Source organism: Canis lupus, chromosome 9 (assembly GCF_003254725.2).
Source record: "Canis lupus dingo isolate Sandy chromosome 9, ASM325472v2, whole genome shotgun sequence".
Classification (NCBI taxonomy): domain Eukaryota; kingdom Metazoa; phylum Chordata; class Mammalia; order Carnivora; family Canidae; genus Canis; species Canis lupus.
In genome coordinates, this window is record NC_064251.1 from 24,744,308 (window position 1) to 24,759,813 (window position 15,506).

The window sequence follows — 15,506 nt, forward strand, 5'->3', positions numbered from 1 at the left end:
TCATGAATAAATAAAGTCTTTTAGAAAAAATCATGACTGGGTGTTGAATTTTTTCAAATTCTTCTGCCTCTATTGAGATAATCATATGGGTTTTGTATGTTATTTCTGGTAAGGAGATGAATAACATTGGTTTCTTTTCTTTTTTTTTTTTTTTTGTTTTGAAGATTTTATTTATTTATTCATGAGAGACAGAGAGAGAGAGAGAGAGGCAGAGACACAGGCAGAGGGAGAGGCAGGCTCCCTGCGGGGAGCCTGATGTGAGACTTGATCCCAGGACCTCGGGATCACGCCTTGAGCTCAACCACTGAGCCACCCAGGCGTCCCACAACATTGGTTTCTAATATTAAATCAATCTTGCATTCCTAGAATAAATCCAACTGGTAGTTATGTATTGTTCTTTTTATATGTTACTATATCAGATTTGCTAATATTTTGTTTAGATTTTTTCCCATTTCTGCTCATGAGAAAGACTGCCTTGTAATTTTCTTTTCTTTGTAATATCCTCATGATATTTCAAAGTCAAGGTTATTCTTTTTTTTTTTTTTTAAAGATTTTATTTATGACAGACAGAGAGAGAGAGAGGCAGAGACACAGGCAGAGGGAGAAGCAGGCTCCATGCAGGGAGCCTGACCCGGGACTCGATCCTGGGACTCTAGGATCTCACCCTGGGCTGAAGGCGGCGCTAAACCACTGAGCCACCAGGGCTGCCCAGTCAAGGTTATTCTGGCCTCATACAATAAATTGGGAAGTGCTTCTTTTTTTTCTAATCATGGAAGAGTTTGTTGTAAGTTTTATGTCTTTTCCTTAAACATTTAGAAGAATTTGCTGGGGAAGCCATCTGGGCCTGGAGCTTAATTTGTGACTAGGCTTTCAATTACTGATTAAATTTTCTTAATGGATATGGGACTAGTCAGATTTTTTATTTATTCTTGTTTCAGTTTTCATAAGCTGTGCTTTTTTTTAATTTTTTAAAAAAATTTATTTATGATAGGCACACAGTGAGAGAGAGAGAGAGTCAGAGACACAGGCAGAGGGAGAAGCAGGCTCCATGCACCGGGAGCCCGACGTGGGACTCGATCCCGGGTCTCCAGGATCGCGCCCTGGGCCAAAGGCAGGCGCCAAACCGCTGCGCCACCCAGGGATCCCTAAGCTGTGCTTTTTAAAGAATTTTCCCACTTCTACATTTACAAATATAGTGTGTATAGTAATGAATAACATCTTACTATTCTTTTTTTAAAAGAAAATTTTATTTATTTATTTGAAATATAAACAGAGAGAGCACAAGCAGGAAGAAAGGGCAAAGGAAGAGGGAGAAGCAGACTCCCCACTCAGGGGGAGCCCGCCGCATGGCTCTATCCCAGGACCCCAAGACCATGACTTGAGCTGAAGTCACATGCTTAACTGACTGAGCCACCCCCAGAGGCCCCCTTACAAGAACTTTTATTTTTTGTAAAGATATTATTTATTTATTCATGAGAGACACACACACAGAGAGAGAGAGAGAGAGAGAGGCAGAGACACAGGCAGAGGGAGAAGCAGGCTCCATGCAGGGAACCTGACGTGGGACTCGATCCCAGGTCTCCAGGATCACGCCCTGGGCTGAAGGCGGCGCTAAACCACTGAGCCACCCGGGCTACCCTCATTTTTATACATAGAATACAGTTGTGACTCTCACAATTTAGCTGTTCCACTATTGATGGATATCTAATTTGTTCCCATTTTTGGCTGTACTTTTTTTTTTTTTTTTTGCTGAAAATAAACATTCATATTTCTTGTCTATGTACCTAGGAGCTGAGTTGCTAGGTCATAAAATAGAATGTCTACCTTGCATAGAAAGCTGTCAAACAGTTTTCCAGAGTGATTATGCCAATTTACACTCCTATCATAAATTTTCAGTTTTTAAAATGTTAGCTATACTTGTAGATGTGCATTGGTATCTCATTGTGGTTATAATTTTGCATTTTCCTGAAGCCTAGTGATTCAAGCACTTTTTCATATGTGTATTCATTTGTATTCACCCATTTGTAATTGTTGGATGTTTGGATATCTTCTTTTGGGAAGTAATTGTTTTACCTATTTTTAAAAACTTGGATTGTGTGTTTTTTAATCAATTAGGAGTTTTTTAAATATATTCTGTGGTTTGCTTTTTCAACTTTCTTTTTTATTAAGTTTTTACATTTTAATTCCTGTTAGTATACAGTGTTATATTAGTTTTAGGTGTACGATATAGTGAGTGATTCAACACTTGCATACATCACCTAGTGCTTATCGGAACAAGTGCACTCCTTAATCCCCATCTCCTATCTTACAATCCCCCCACCTACCTCCCCTCTGGTAACCATCAGTTTGTTCTCTATAGTTAAGAATCTGTTTCTTTGTTTGCCTCTCTTTCCGCCACCCCCACCATGTTCATTTGTTTCTTTCTTTCTTCTTTTTTTTTTTTTTTTTGTTCATTTGTTTCTTAAATTCCACATCATGTGGTATTGGTCTTTCTCTCACTTATTTCACTTAGCATAATAGTCTTCTAGTTCCATCCATGTCATTGCAAATAGCAAGATTTCATTCTTTTTTATGGCTGAATAATATTCCATTATATATATAGATAGATTTGTATATGTATATATATCATATCTTTATCAACTTTTTAATTTTATTATTATTTTTTAAGATTTTATTTATTTATACATGAGAGACACAGAGAGAGAGAGAGAGAGAGAGAAACAGAGGCATAGGCAGAGGGAGAAGCAGGCTCCACGCGGGGAGCGCGATGTGGGACTCGATCCCCAGGACTCCAGCATCACGCCCTGAGCCGGAAGGCAGACGCTTAACCGCTGCGCCACCCAGGCGTCCCATATCAACTTTTTTTTATAGTGTCTTTCTTTTTTAAAGATTTTATTTATTCACGAGAAACTCAGAGAGAGGCAGAGACACAGGCAGAGGGAGAAGCAGGCTCCATGCAGGGAGCCCGATGAGGGACTCGATCCCGGGACTCTAGGACCACGCCCTGGGCCGAAGGCAGGCGCTAAACCGCTGAGCCACCCAGGAATCCCGTCTTTATAGTGTCTTTTGATGAACAGAGTTGTATAATTTTAATAAGTCAAATCATTAATCCTTTTTTGTGTAGTGCTTATTGTGTCCTGATTAAGACATCTTTGTCTACTTCAAGGTAATGAAAATATCTATGTTTTTTTTTCCTATAAGTTGTATTATTTTTATTTTTCTCACTTAAGTCTATGCTCCATCTTAAATGAATTTTGGGGCATATTTGAGATAGGAGCCAAGGTCTGTGTTTTTCTATGTGGTGATCCAATTACTCTAGCATCATTTATTCAAAAGCACCATCAGGGGGATCCCTGGATGGCTCAGTGGTTTGGCGCCTGCAGCCCGGGGTGTGATCCTGGAGAGCTGGGATCAAGTCCCGCATCGGGCTCCCTGCATGGAGCCTGCTCCTCCCTCAGCCTGTGTCTCTGCCTCTTTCTCTCAGTCTGTGTCTCTCATGAATAAATAAATAAAACCTTAAAAAAAGAAAAGAAAAGCACCATCACATTTCCACTGATACTTAGTTCTTTGTTGTAAATTAGCTAATGATATATGTGTCTGTTTCTGTTAAATTACCAAACTGTTTTCCAAAGTGGTTGTACTATTTTACATGTAGGTGTGTCCTGGTTACTGACATGTTCCCAATATATAATATTTTCAGATTTTGATTGTAGTCATTGATTTGATGTGCATTCTGTTGTGGTTTTAATTTGGTCTTTTTAAAAAATATTTTATTTATTTGTTTGTGACACACACACACACACACACACACACACACACACACACAGAGGCAGAGGGAGAAGCAGGCTCCAAGTAGGGAGCCTGATGTGGGACTTGATCCTGGGACTCTAGGATCGTGCCCTGGGCCAAAGGCAGGTGCTTAACCACTGATCCTCCCAGGGATCCCCTGTGTTTTTTTTTTTTTTTTTAATTTTTATTTACTTATGATAGTCAGAGAGAGAGAGAGAGAGAGAGAGGCAGAGACATAGGCAGAGGGAGAAGCAGGCTCCATGTACCGGGAGCCCGATGTGGGATTCAATCCCGGGTCTCCAGGATCGTGCCCTGGGCCAAAGGCAGGCGCCAAACCGCTGCACCACCCAGGGATCCCCCACTGTGGTTTTAATTTGAATTTCACTGGTGACTGAGGATGTTGAACAACTTTTCATTTGCTTATTTCTTCTTCTTCTTCTTCTTCTTCTTCTTCTTCTTCTTCTTCTTCTTCTTCTTCTTCTTCTTCTTCTTCTTCTTCTTCTTTTTTGGTAAAGATTCTATTTTTTTTAAAGTAATCTCTACATCCAACATGGGGCTCGAATTCACAACCCTAAAATCAAGAGTTGCACACTCCACCAACTGAAGCAGCCAGGCACCCCTCATTTGCCTATTTTCATTCCCATATCTTTTAGAAGTGTGTCTTCAAGTCTTTTGCCCATTCAAAAAATTGGATTGCTTGTCTTTCTATTATTGGTTATAGAAGTTATTTACTTATTCTGTATATAAGCTCTGTAATACATATATGTATTACGATTATAGTCTTTCATTTGGTGATTTACTTTTTCATTTTGTAAGGGTATTATTTGATGTGCAGAAGTTTTTAATTTTAATTAAGTCCACTTTATCACTTTTTTCTTTTATGGCTAGTATTTTTTTCTCGTTAAGATATTTTTGCCTACCCCAAGGCTGCAGAGATATTTTCATATGCTTTCTTTCAGCAGCTTTATAGTTTTAACTTTTTACATTTAGGTGTATAATCTATTTTGAATTGGTCTTTGTGTATGGTGTGAGGTGAGGGTTGGGATTTCTACAAACTGTTCCAGCACCAAAACTTTTCCCATTGAGGTACCTCAATGCTTTTGTTGAAATTGATTGACATTATATATATGCGTTTATTTATGAACATTCTTTCCATTGATCTATTTGTCTACCATACACCAATATTACACTGTCTTGATTACTATAGCGTTGTAGTTGTAAGTCTTAAAATCTAGTAGTGTAAATTTTCCAAGTTTGTTCTTTCTCAAGATTGTTTTGACTATCTTGGGTCCTTGGCATTTCCACATAAATGATAGAGTCAGCTTGTCAATTTCTACTTTTTAAAATCTGCTGAAACGTTTATTGTGATCAGGGTGCCTGATGCAGGACTTGATTCTGGACCCCAGGATCACACCCTGAGCCAAAGGCAGACGCTCAGCCACTGAGCCACCCAGGAGTCCCAACAAATGGGACTTGTGAATTTTAACAATATTTTGTCTTCCATTCTATAAACATGGGCATCTCATTATTTATTTGTCCTTTATTTCTCTAAGCAATGTTTTGTATTTTTGTGAAGGTCTTGCACATTTTCCACGAAGTTTATTCATTGGTATTTTATAAATTTTTTACATTATTTTTAATAATATATTTTAGGTCTCAATTTTTCAGTTGTCTGTTGCTAATATATAGAAAAACAATTGATTTTTGCATGTTGACAATAAGTTCACTCATTAGCTCTAATAGTTTCTGTAGATTCCTTAGGGTTTTATTTATTTATTTATTTATTTATTTAAAAAAATTTTTAAAGATTTATTTATTTATGATAGACATAGAGAGAGAGAGAGAGAGAGAGGCAGAGACATAGGCAGAGGGAGAAGCAGGCTCCACGCAGGGAGCCCGACGCAGGACTCGATCCAGGGACTCCGGGATCACGCCCTGGGACGAAGGCAGCGCTCAAACCATTAAGCTACCCAGGCATCCCTGTTTTGCCATTTTGTATTCTCACCAACAATGTATTAGAGTTTTATGTCCACTCATATAAATATTGAACATTATCAATTGTGTTAATCCCCTCCCCCAATTTCATGGATAAAAATGGTATCTCATCATTATTTCAATTTGCATTTGCCTGACCCTAGTGACTAAGAATAACTTCTCACATGCTTGTTAGCTTTTGAGTTAACTCCATAAATTTCCTTCACATTACTTTTGCCTTTTTTTTAAAATTTTTTATTTATTTATGATAGTCACACAGAGAGAGAGAGAGAGGCAGAGACACAGGCAGAGGGAGAAGCAGGCTCCATGCACCGGGAGCCCGACGTGGGATTCGATCCTGGGTCTCCAGGATCGCGCCCTGGGCCAAAGGCAGGCGCCAAACCGCTGCGCCACCCAGGGATCCCCACTTTTGCCTTTTTTATTGGATTTTCTACCCCTTTCTTACTGATTTATAGAGATTCATTATATGTTGGGGATAGTAATTAATGTCATCTATATCTTAAATGTTGCAAATATTCCCCATCTAGCATTGAGTTTTTAATTTTGTGGTGCTTTTCACTATAACCAAATCTGTTGCTGTTCTTTGTAGTTTAAGACTTTTATATCTTATAAAAGTCCTTCCCCCTCCCCAAACTATAAAGAGCATCCTTGAATATTTCTTTCAAGTGTTTTCTTTTTTTTAAAGTAAACTCTACACAGAGCGTGGGGCTCTAACGCACAACCCTGAGATCAAGAATCTCAGGCTCCACCAAGTAAGCCAGGCAAACACCTCTTTCTTTCATGTGTTTTATAGTTTAACTCTTTATACTTAGATATTTAATCCATCTGGAATTCACTTTTATATATGGATTTAACTTAAGTATTTCTTTTCCATAGATAGCCACTTGTTCCAGCACTGTGTCCCTTCCTTGCTGTTTTTATCATGTGCTAAATTCCTCTGTGGTGGGAGGTGGAGACCGATATCTTAGAAAGTAAAACTGAATGAGAGCGTGAGGGGGAGAAGGGGATCCAGGGTGACCACTTTTCCTGTTTGAGTGATTGTGCAGAACTCTGAAATAGGAAGAGGAGCAGGAATAGGGATGGAGGGCTTGGAGAGGGAAGAAAGGTGGTTAGGTCAATCCAGGGCATGTTGATTTTCAGGTTCTCATGGACATCAGGGACATATTTAATAGAAACACATGATAAACTTTTACATTAGGACATTCACTATATGAAAGAAGCTTTTGATACTGCTTTTGGACTGTTTGTTCTATTGACCTGTTAGCTTATTGACTTACTTGATCATTTTACAAATGTTTGTGAAATACCTACTATGGGTGAATACAAACCTTATTCTTACTGTAATATCTATTATTTTATGGTACATTTGGATTAGTGGTAATGCAAGCAATTCCCACTCAGCCCATTATCCTTATTTTTTAAATCATTTTTTTTCCCTCTTGGTACTCATTTACCTTTCCAGATGAATTTTAGAATTATCTTTCAAGTAGCATTGGATTTATAGAGTAATTTGGGGGAAAGTGACAGCCTTACCAAAGTATTTTTCCATTGTGAGAAAATGACATACGTCTCTCCATTTACTCGAGTCTTCTAGTATGTCCCTGGTAAAATTTATACTTACGTATTTCATAGCTGTAATTGCTATTATGAATAGAATGATTTAAAACAACATTTTAAAACTGGTTTTTCTTGATAAAAAAGAAAATTATTGATTTTTTAAAAATATTTTTATTTTAACTGGCCATTTTACTGAACTTGCTGATAAGATTTATAAGGCTTCAGTGGAATCTTTGACTTATCTAAGTAGATAATAATGTAATCTGCATGTAGAGATGATTTTGCTTTTTCCCAATATTTAGATCTCATTCCTTTTTTTTTTTGGATTAATTCTTTTGTTTTATCAGATTATTGTTTCTTTTCATTTACCTTTTTTATAGTTCTACTGAAGAATAATTGGCAACACAATAAACTACACATATATATTTTTTAAAGATTTTATTTATTTATTCATGAGACAGAGAGAGAGAGAGAGGCAGAGACACAGACAGAGGGAGAAGCAGGCTCCATGCAGGGATCCCGATGTGGGCCTCCATCCGGGTCTCCAGGATCACACCCTGAGCTGAAGGTGGCTTTAAACCGCTGAGCCACCTGGGCTGCCCAAACTACACACATATTTAAAAATGTACCGTTTGTTAAGTTTTCACATATGAGTACACCTGTCAAACCATCACTAAGTCAAGATGATGAACATATCCAATACCCCCAAAAGTTTCCTTGTGTTCCTTTTTAATCTATTACTCCCACTCCTCTCCCCCTCCTCCCCTCTCTTTAGGCAAACACTGATGTGCTTACCTGTTATTAGAGATTAGTTAGTTTGCCTTTTCTAGATTTGATACCACTTTGGAATCGAACAGCATAAAAATATTCTTTTTTTTGTCTGCCTCCTTTCACTTAGCATAATCATTTTGGGATTCATCCATGTTATTATGTGTATCAATTGTTCATTGCTTTTTATTGCTGGGTAGTATTCCTTTGTATGAACATGTTCTAATTTGTTTATTCATTCACTTTTTAAGAATAAAGCTTAAGGGAGTGCCTGGGTGGCTCAGTCAGTTAAGCGTCTGCCTTTGGCTCAGGTCATGATCCCAGGGTTCTGGGATTGAGTCTGTTTCTCCCTCTCCTGCTCTCTCTGCTTGTGCTCTCTCTCTGTGTATGTCAAATAAATAAAATCTTTTTTAAAAAATAAAGCTTATTTATTTATTTGTAATCTCTACATCCAACATGGGGCTTGGACTTGTGACTCTGAAATCAAGAGTCACATGTTGTTCTGACCAAGCCAGCCTGGCGCCCCTATTCATTCATTTTTTTTTAAAGCTTTTATTTTATTTTATTTTATTTTATTTTATTTTATTTTATTTTATTTTATTTTATCCATGAGAGACATACAGAGAGAGGCGGAGACATAGGCAGAGGGAAAAGGTGATGCGGGAGGGAGCCTGATGTGGGACTTGATCCCAGGACTCTGGGATCACAACCTGAGCCAAAGGCAGATGCTCAATTACTGAGCTACCCAGGCATCCCCATTCATTCATTTTTTTTTAAGAATTTTATTTTTTTATTTATTTATGATAGTCACAGAGAGAGAGAGAGAGAGAGGGACGCAGAGACATAGGCAGAGGGAGAAGCAGGCTCCATGCACCAGGAGCCCGATGTGGGATTCGATCCCGGGTCTCCAGGATCGCGCCCTGGGCCAAAGGCAGGCGCCAAACCGCTGCGCCACCCAGGGATCCCCCATTCATTCATTTTTTGATGGACATTTGGGTTTCCAGTTCTTGGCTACTACAAATAAAGCTGCTATGGACATTTACATGCAAGTCTTTGTATGATTATATGCTTTCATTTCTCTTGGGTGAATAGTTTGTGGAGTAGAATAGAATAGCTGGTCATGGGATAATGTCTGTTTAACATTTTAAGATACTGGCAAACTGATTTCCAATTGATTTATATTTCCACTGACAGTGTATGAGAGCTCTACTTGCTCTACATTCTCACCAGCACTTGGTATTGTCATTAAAGAAAAAAATTTTTAGCTCTTCTAATAGTGATATCTCATTAGAGTTTTAAGTTGTATTGCCCTAATGACTGATAATGAACATCTTCCCATACGCTTATTTGCCATGTATAGATTTCCCTTGTTGAAGTGTCTATTCAAATCTTTTGCCCATTTAAAAAATTAGGTGTGGGCAGCCGGGTGGCTCAGCGATCTAGCGCTGCCTTCGGCCCAGGGCATGATCCTGGAGACCTGGGATCAAGTCCCACATCGGGCTCCCTGCATGGAGACTGCTTCTCCCTCCACCTGTGTCTCTGCCTCTTCTCTCTCTCTGTCTCTCATAAATAAATAAATAAAAATAAAAAAAAATTAGGTGTTTGTTTTCTTACCGAGTTTTTTTTTTAAAGATTTATTTATTTATTCATGAGAGAAAGAGAGAGACAGAGACATAGGCAGAGAGAGGAGCAGGCTCTCCTCACCGGGAACCTGATGTGGGACTCAATCCCCGAGTAAAAATCACGCCCTGAGCCAAAGGCAGAGGCTCAACCGCTGAGCTAGCCAGGCTTCCTTCTTACTGAGTTTTGAGAGTTCTTTATATATTCTAGGTAAAAGTCTTTTATGATGTATATGCTTTGCAAATACTCTCTCCTTGTCTGTAGTTTGTCTTTTTGTCCTTTTAACTGTATCTTTGAGATGGCATAAATCCTTAGTTCTGATGAAGTGCAATTTTTCAGTTTTTTTTCTCTTATGGTGTTCTTATCTAAGAAATCTTTACCTAACCCAAGATCACAAAGATTTTCTCCTATGTTTCTTCTAGAAATTTTATACTTTAAAGCTTATGTTTAGGTCTAGGATCCACTTTGTGTTTTTTGTATACAGTGTGAATTATTTTATTTTGAACAAAGAAAGTCATTTGCTTCAGGATATTTATTGTAAAGACTATCCTTTTCCCACTAGACTGCCTTTGCATCTTTGTTGAAAGTCAATTGGCATATATGTGTGAATCTATTAGTAGACTTTCTATTCTCTTCTTTTGGTCTATTTGTCTATCTTGATGCCAACAGGATACTTACAACCTTGATTACTGTAGCTTTCTAAGAATCTTGAAATGAGGTAGTATAAGTTCTTCAACTTGTTTTTTCTTTCTTCCACAAATGAAGCAACTTATTAACCCAGGATTTATTCTAATGCTTCTTTAAAAAAATGATTTTATTTGCTTATTTGATGGAGAAAATAGGAGTGGTAGGGGAGCAACAGAGGGGAGAGAGAAGCAGATTCCTCACTGAGCAGGGAGCTGGTGATGGGGCTCAATCCCAGGACCATGAGATCACCACCTGAGCTGAAGGCAGAGGCTTAACGGACTGAGCCACCCAGGTGCCCCTGTTCTAATGCTTCTTGTTGGCATCTGTCATCTGTCCAGATCTCTTTCCCTGAGGTGTCAGTTTGTGGCTTCCGTCTTGGTCCTTGTCTACAATTTTCAGCCCTTCCAGGGTTTGGAGGACCTTGTGGGCTACATTCTTGGAGCCGTAGCTGGGCATGACTCTACTTCTCTGATGTCCACCACAGACCTTGGTCATGGGGCCAGCAGTGGTGCAGCCTGAGAGATACAGGCACTGCTCTAGGAGGTGGCTCATCTGTAGAACCAGTTCTCATCATAGAGAACAAGTTCTTTTTGCTTGAGCAGCTTGACAGTGTACACCCATTTAGAAAACTTCAGCTTCCCAAACTTTTTGAGGAAGGTTGCCTGAGCTCGGATGAACTCCTGCTGGTTCACGTCTTTTGCAGTAACTCCAGCCACCTGTGGCCTTGGTGCTGCCAGCCAGGGGAGAGGGCCTTTCAACTCCTTGAACTTCTTTTTCTTTTTTAAAATTTAATTAATTAATTAATTTAAAGATTTTATTTATTCATTCATGAGAGACACAGAAAGAGGGAGGCAGAGACATAGGCAGAGGGAGAAGCAGGCTCCATGCAGGAAGCCTGATGTGGCACTCTATCCCAGGACTTCAGGATCACGCCCTGAGCCAGGGGCAGGCACTCAACCACTGAGCCACCCAGACATCCCTTCTCTGTCATTTTAAAGGGGTTTTTGTGGTTGGATTGGTAAACATGTGTGCTAAGATAGCCTTCTTCTTTTATTTTTTTTAAGATTTTATTTATTTATTTGAGAAAGAGCAGAGGGAGAGAAAGCATGAGTTGGGGGGAGGAGCAGAAAGAGAGGGAGTAAGTAGGCTCTCCATTGGGCAGGTGGCTCTGGTTGGACGCTCCATGTGGAATCTCCATCCAAGGACCTTGAGATCATGACCTGAGCCAAGACTAAATAAAATAATGTCCTGGGGATCCCTGGGTAGCTCAGTGGTTTAGCGCCTGCCTTTAGCCCAGGGCACGATCCTGGAGAACCGGGATCAAGTCCCACAGCAGGCTCCCTGCATGGAGCCTGCTTCTCCCTCTGCCTATGTCTCTGCCTCTCTCTCTCTCTCTCTCTCTCTCTGTGTGTGTGTGTGTGTCTCATGAATAAATAAATCAAATCTTAAAAAAAAATAATGTCCTGTTTAAGAATGGCTCCAGCTGTGATTATTTTCTATTCATAGAGTTAGAACCTGGTTTTCCTTAGCCTCTGTGAGGAACTCCCTGATTGTGACCAGAAGCCCACCCACCCCTTACAAGCAAATGTGTCCATCTTCTTGAAAGTGAGGAGCTGGGGCTCTACTTCTCTGGGCTGTATCAAGGCCTCCAAAGCATTCCCTGAACCTCAGGCTCTTAGGACCCCCGCGATTCCTGCATCAGATTCAGGGCTGTACTGGGGACAGGAGGCTGGGCAGCATTCAGTCTGCAACAGAACAAGGAGTACAGGCTGTAGGTCCTGGGAAGATGGGGATCAGGAAGCAAAGTGTGTGCACCATAGGATGACAACTTTAAGTAAACTATAATGTCTTTGTTGAGTGCTTAGCAAATGCCGCGTATCACCCTTAGCATTTCCCACAATTGACATTTAATGCACTAATCCTATGTGGTAGATATTATTTTTTTTTCTCTGTTTTGCAGACAGAAAAATGAAGGTATTAGCCTATCGCCGGCCACCAGGGGCAGGGGAGAAAGGTGCTTCACTGGTGTCATGGCAGTTGGAGCAGGGCGGCTCACCTGGAAGGCTGCCAGTAACTTAACACATGATGGGCTACTCTGTGGGGAGCTCCCTTCTCTGCTCTTCCTGGTTTCTAGATCCAGAAGCAGAGAACACCAGTGACTTGCCCAACTCCTACAACCAGTAGGTAGGACTTCAGTGGGTGCAGACTATGGGGCACTTTTTCCGTGGCTATAGCACATTCTCTTCCTAACCCTCATCTAAATATCCACTTCAGGGCAGCCCGGGTGGCTCAGTGGTTTAGTGCCGTCTTCAGCCCAGGGCATGATCCTGGAGACCCGGGATCGAGTCCTGCGTCAGGCTCCCTGCATGGAGCCTGCTTCTCCCTTTGCCTGTGTCTCTGCCCTCTCTCTCTCTGTCACTCATGAATAAATAAATAAAATCTTAAAAAAAAAATCCACTTCAGGAGAGCAAGTGCTGGTTTCTCTTATCTGTTGCCTCCCAGAGGCTAAAAGAGGGTCCTGTTCCTAGTAGGTGCTCGGCAAATATTTGTCAAATGTTGGATGAGTGCTGGGTCCTGTGCCAAGTGGCCTCTGTGCATTCTCTCAAGAATCCCTTTGGAGGGATCCCTTTTGCAGATGAGGAAACTGGAGAACAGAGAAGCTAAGTGTTCAGGGAGGAATAAGGCAGAGTGATTAGGTGGGAGAAGGTATCTGGATCTGAATCCCACCTCTGTCACTAATTAGCTTTGTGTCCTTGGCAAGTCACTTAACTTCTCTGAGGCTCCGTTTGCTCACTGGAGCAAATGGTTCATTGGCTCTCTCACAGGGTTGCTGTGGGGCCCTGGAAGCCTGGTCTAGGGTGGAGGCTGAGAGGGAGGTCAGGGGTTGAGGCCTGAGTCATTTCTTTGGTGGGGGGGATCCTTGTCTCTTATCTGGGAGGTGGTGAGAGATGAAGGGGATGGGCTTTGGGGACAGACAAATCTGATTCTCATCCCAATTATCAGCTCTGGGACCTTGGGAAGGGACTTATATGTCCCTTTGCTTCTTTACTCCCAAAACCCACACTTCAGTTTCCACACTGATAAAAAGGCACAAAGCGTACCTACCTCTTGGGCTTGTTGTAAAGGTTAAGTGAGGCAATGTTGCAAAGTGACCATTAATAGGTGTTTAGTAAACCCAGTGTCCAGGTGTCTCCTCTTCCAGCCTTTCCAGGAGAATCACTTGTTATGCAATCCCCATCCCGACCCTGGCCCCTTTACACTGGCAGCTAACTTCTTCAAGGAATTTGTGTCTCATGTTGGTCTCCCTTCCCCACTAGCCGGACCCCTGCCAGCAAATTGGAGAACGACTTGGTCAGGGTGGCTGGTGGCTCAAAGTGAACTTTCACTCATTGCCTGCACCTCTGCCTCTCCCACCGTAGCTCTTCCCTGCCCACAGTTACATGTTCTTTCTGAATCACATAACTCAAGAGCCTCCATGGGCACCTGCAGGTGCATCTGAAGCTCCTTAGCTGGACATTCACCATGACAGCTCCTTCTCCAATGCTAGCCCACCCCTGCCCGGTCTCTCTTGCTGTGCTTTCCTGACCAGCCCTCTACTCGCCCAGCCACAGTGGCCGCAGCACAACCCAAGCACATGCTGGGCCAGGAACACCCTCTGAATCTTCATCCAACCAAGTTTTGTTCCCCTTTCAAGGCCCAACTCCAATATCAGTCACCTCTCCCCTAAAGCTTTCCCAGACCCCTTTCCCTGCAGGACTAATTGCTCCCTCCCCAGTGCTCTGCCCCCAGGCTCACCAGGCACACCTACTCGAAGGGCAACGCCTTGCGCCCCGCAATAGTTGCTACAGATCATAACCATTCTGCTACTGCTCCTCTGGGCAGAGGGCAGATAGGGTCGGTCTTTTGTCCCATCCTGTCCAGGCTGACGTCCAGGCTGACGGCCACATGCTCAGTGCCCATCAGGGTCCCCTGTGCTCGTTCACAGCCCCCATCTGGGCTCCGAGCCCCAGAGGTAGCAGGTGTACCCCTCATCCGGCACGGAGGTTCTGGCTCCACCCTACTTGGCTGTGTGGAAAGCTATAGTACAGATGGGGATGTCGAAAATATCTGTGACATATTCCAAACTGGCCTACTTTCCTATCACGAGAGAGTCTGGGACTGAGACGGGCGAGGACACGTGAGATGGGAGTTTGGGACCTGTTCCCACCTCTGTCTTCCTCTCTCCGCTTAGTTGTTAGACAGGAGAGGGATTTGCAGCCTCACCCAGCAGTCCCCACCCTGCTCTGCGGCTGCGTGGTTGGGGTGTTGGTGCGGAGGGTGGCATGGAGGAGTGGGGGTGCAAAGGGCCTGGGGAAGCTGGTGGAGGAACCAGGACCTATCCTGGGGAAGCTTACAGGCTCTGGAAGGCAGTGGAGGCCACGTCATTGGACTTGGGGGGGCGGGGGTTCAAGTTCTGGTTCACCTGTGAAGCCTTGGGCGAGTGTCTTAACCTCTCTGGGCTTTGGTTTTCCCATCAGTGAAATGGGCTCTACATAACGGTTGCTTGCCCTCCTCGGTGGCTTGATGACGGGATTGCTGTGAAGACCGTAAAAACTCTGGACCATGTTTACTAATCCAGTTCCCGGGCTGTTCATCTTGGCGAGGCCATGCCCTTGCTTGGCAGCTTAAGTGGTCACCTGCTCTAGCCCTCTGCCTCCCGGCGGGCCTGGCCAGGCCACCACCCTTAATCCTGGTTTAATGCTCTCTGAGTGAGGAGTCACCCGCAGTCCTTGAGGCTGTCAGGCCCTCATCACCCCTCCTGTGCTTGCAGGAAGTTCACCCTGGGAGCTAATCTCAAGTCTCTCTTGCTGACAGGGATCCCTTCAGTGTTTTGACTTGTCTCCTCCTTCACATGAAAAGTGGTCATTATCTTAGTTTCTCCCTTTTCAGACTAATCACCTCATCCTTCCCTCTGTTTCTCAAGGTGGGCAGGATCCTTGGGATACTTCCTAACTCTGATGAAGCTGGATTTCTTTCTGCTTTCAGTTCCCTTGCCCAGTTTGGGATTCCATGGGTGTGTGTATGAGGCAGGGGAGGGAGAGAGTGTCTGC

General features: G+C 42.3%; 1 pseudogene; it reads right to left on the reverse strand.

The window, feature by feature from the left end:
• Positions 1-10,556: 10,556 nt before the first annotated feature.
• LOC118355733 (40S ribosomal protein S19-like) lies at positions 10,557-14,275 on the reverse strand (annotated as a pseudogene).
• Between the last annotated feature and the right edge of the window lie 1,231 nt (positions 14,276-15,506).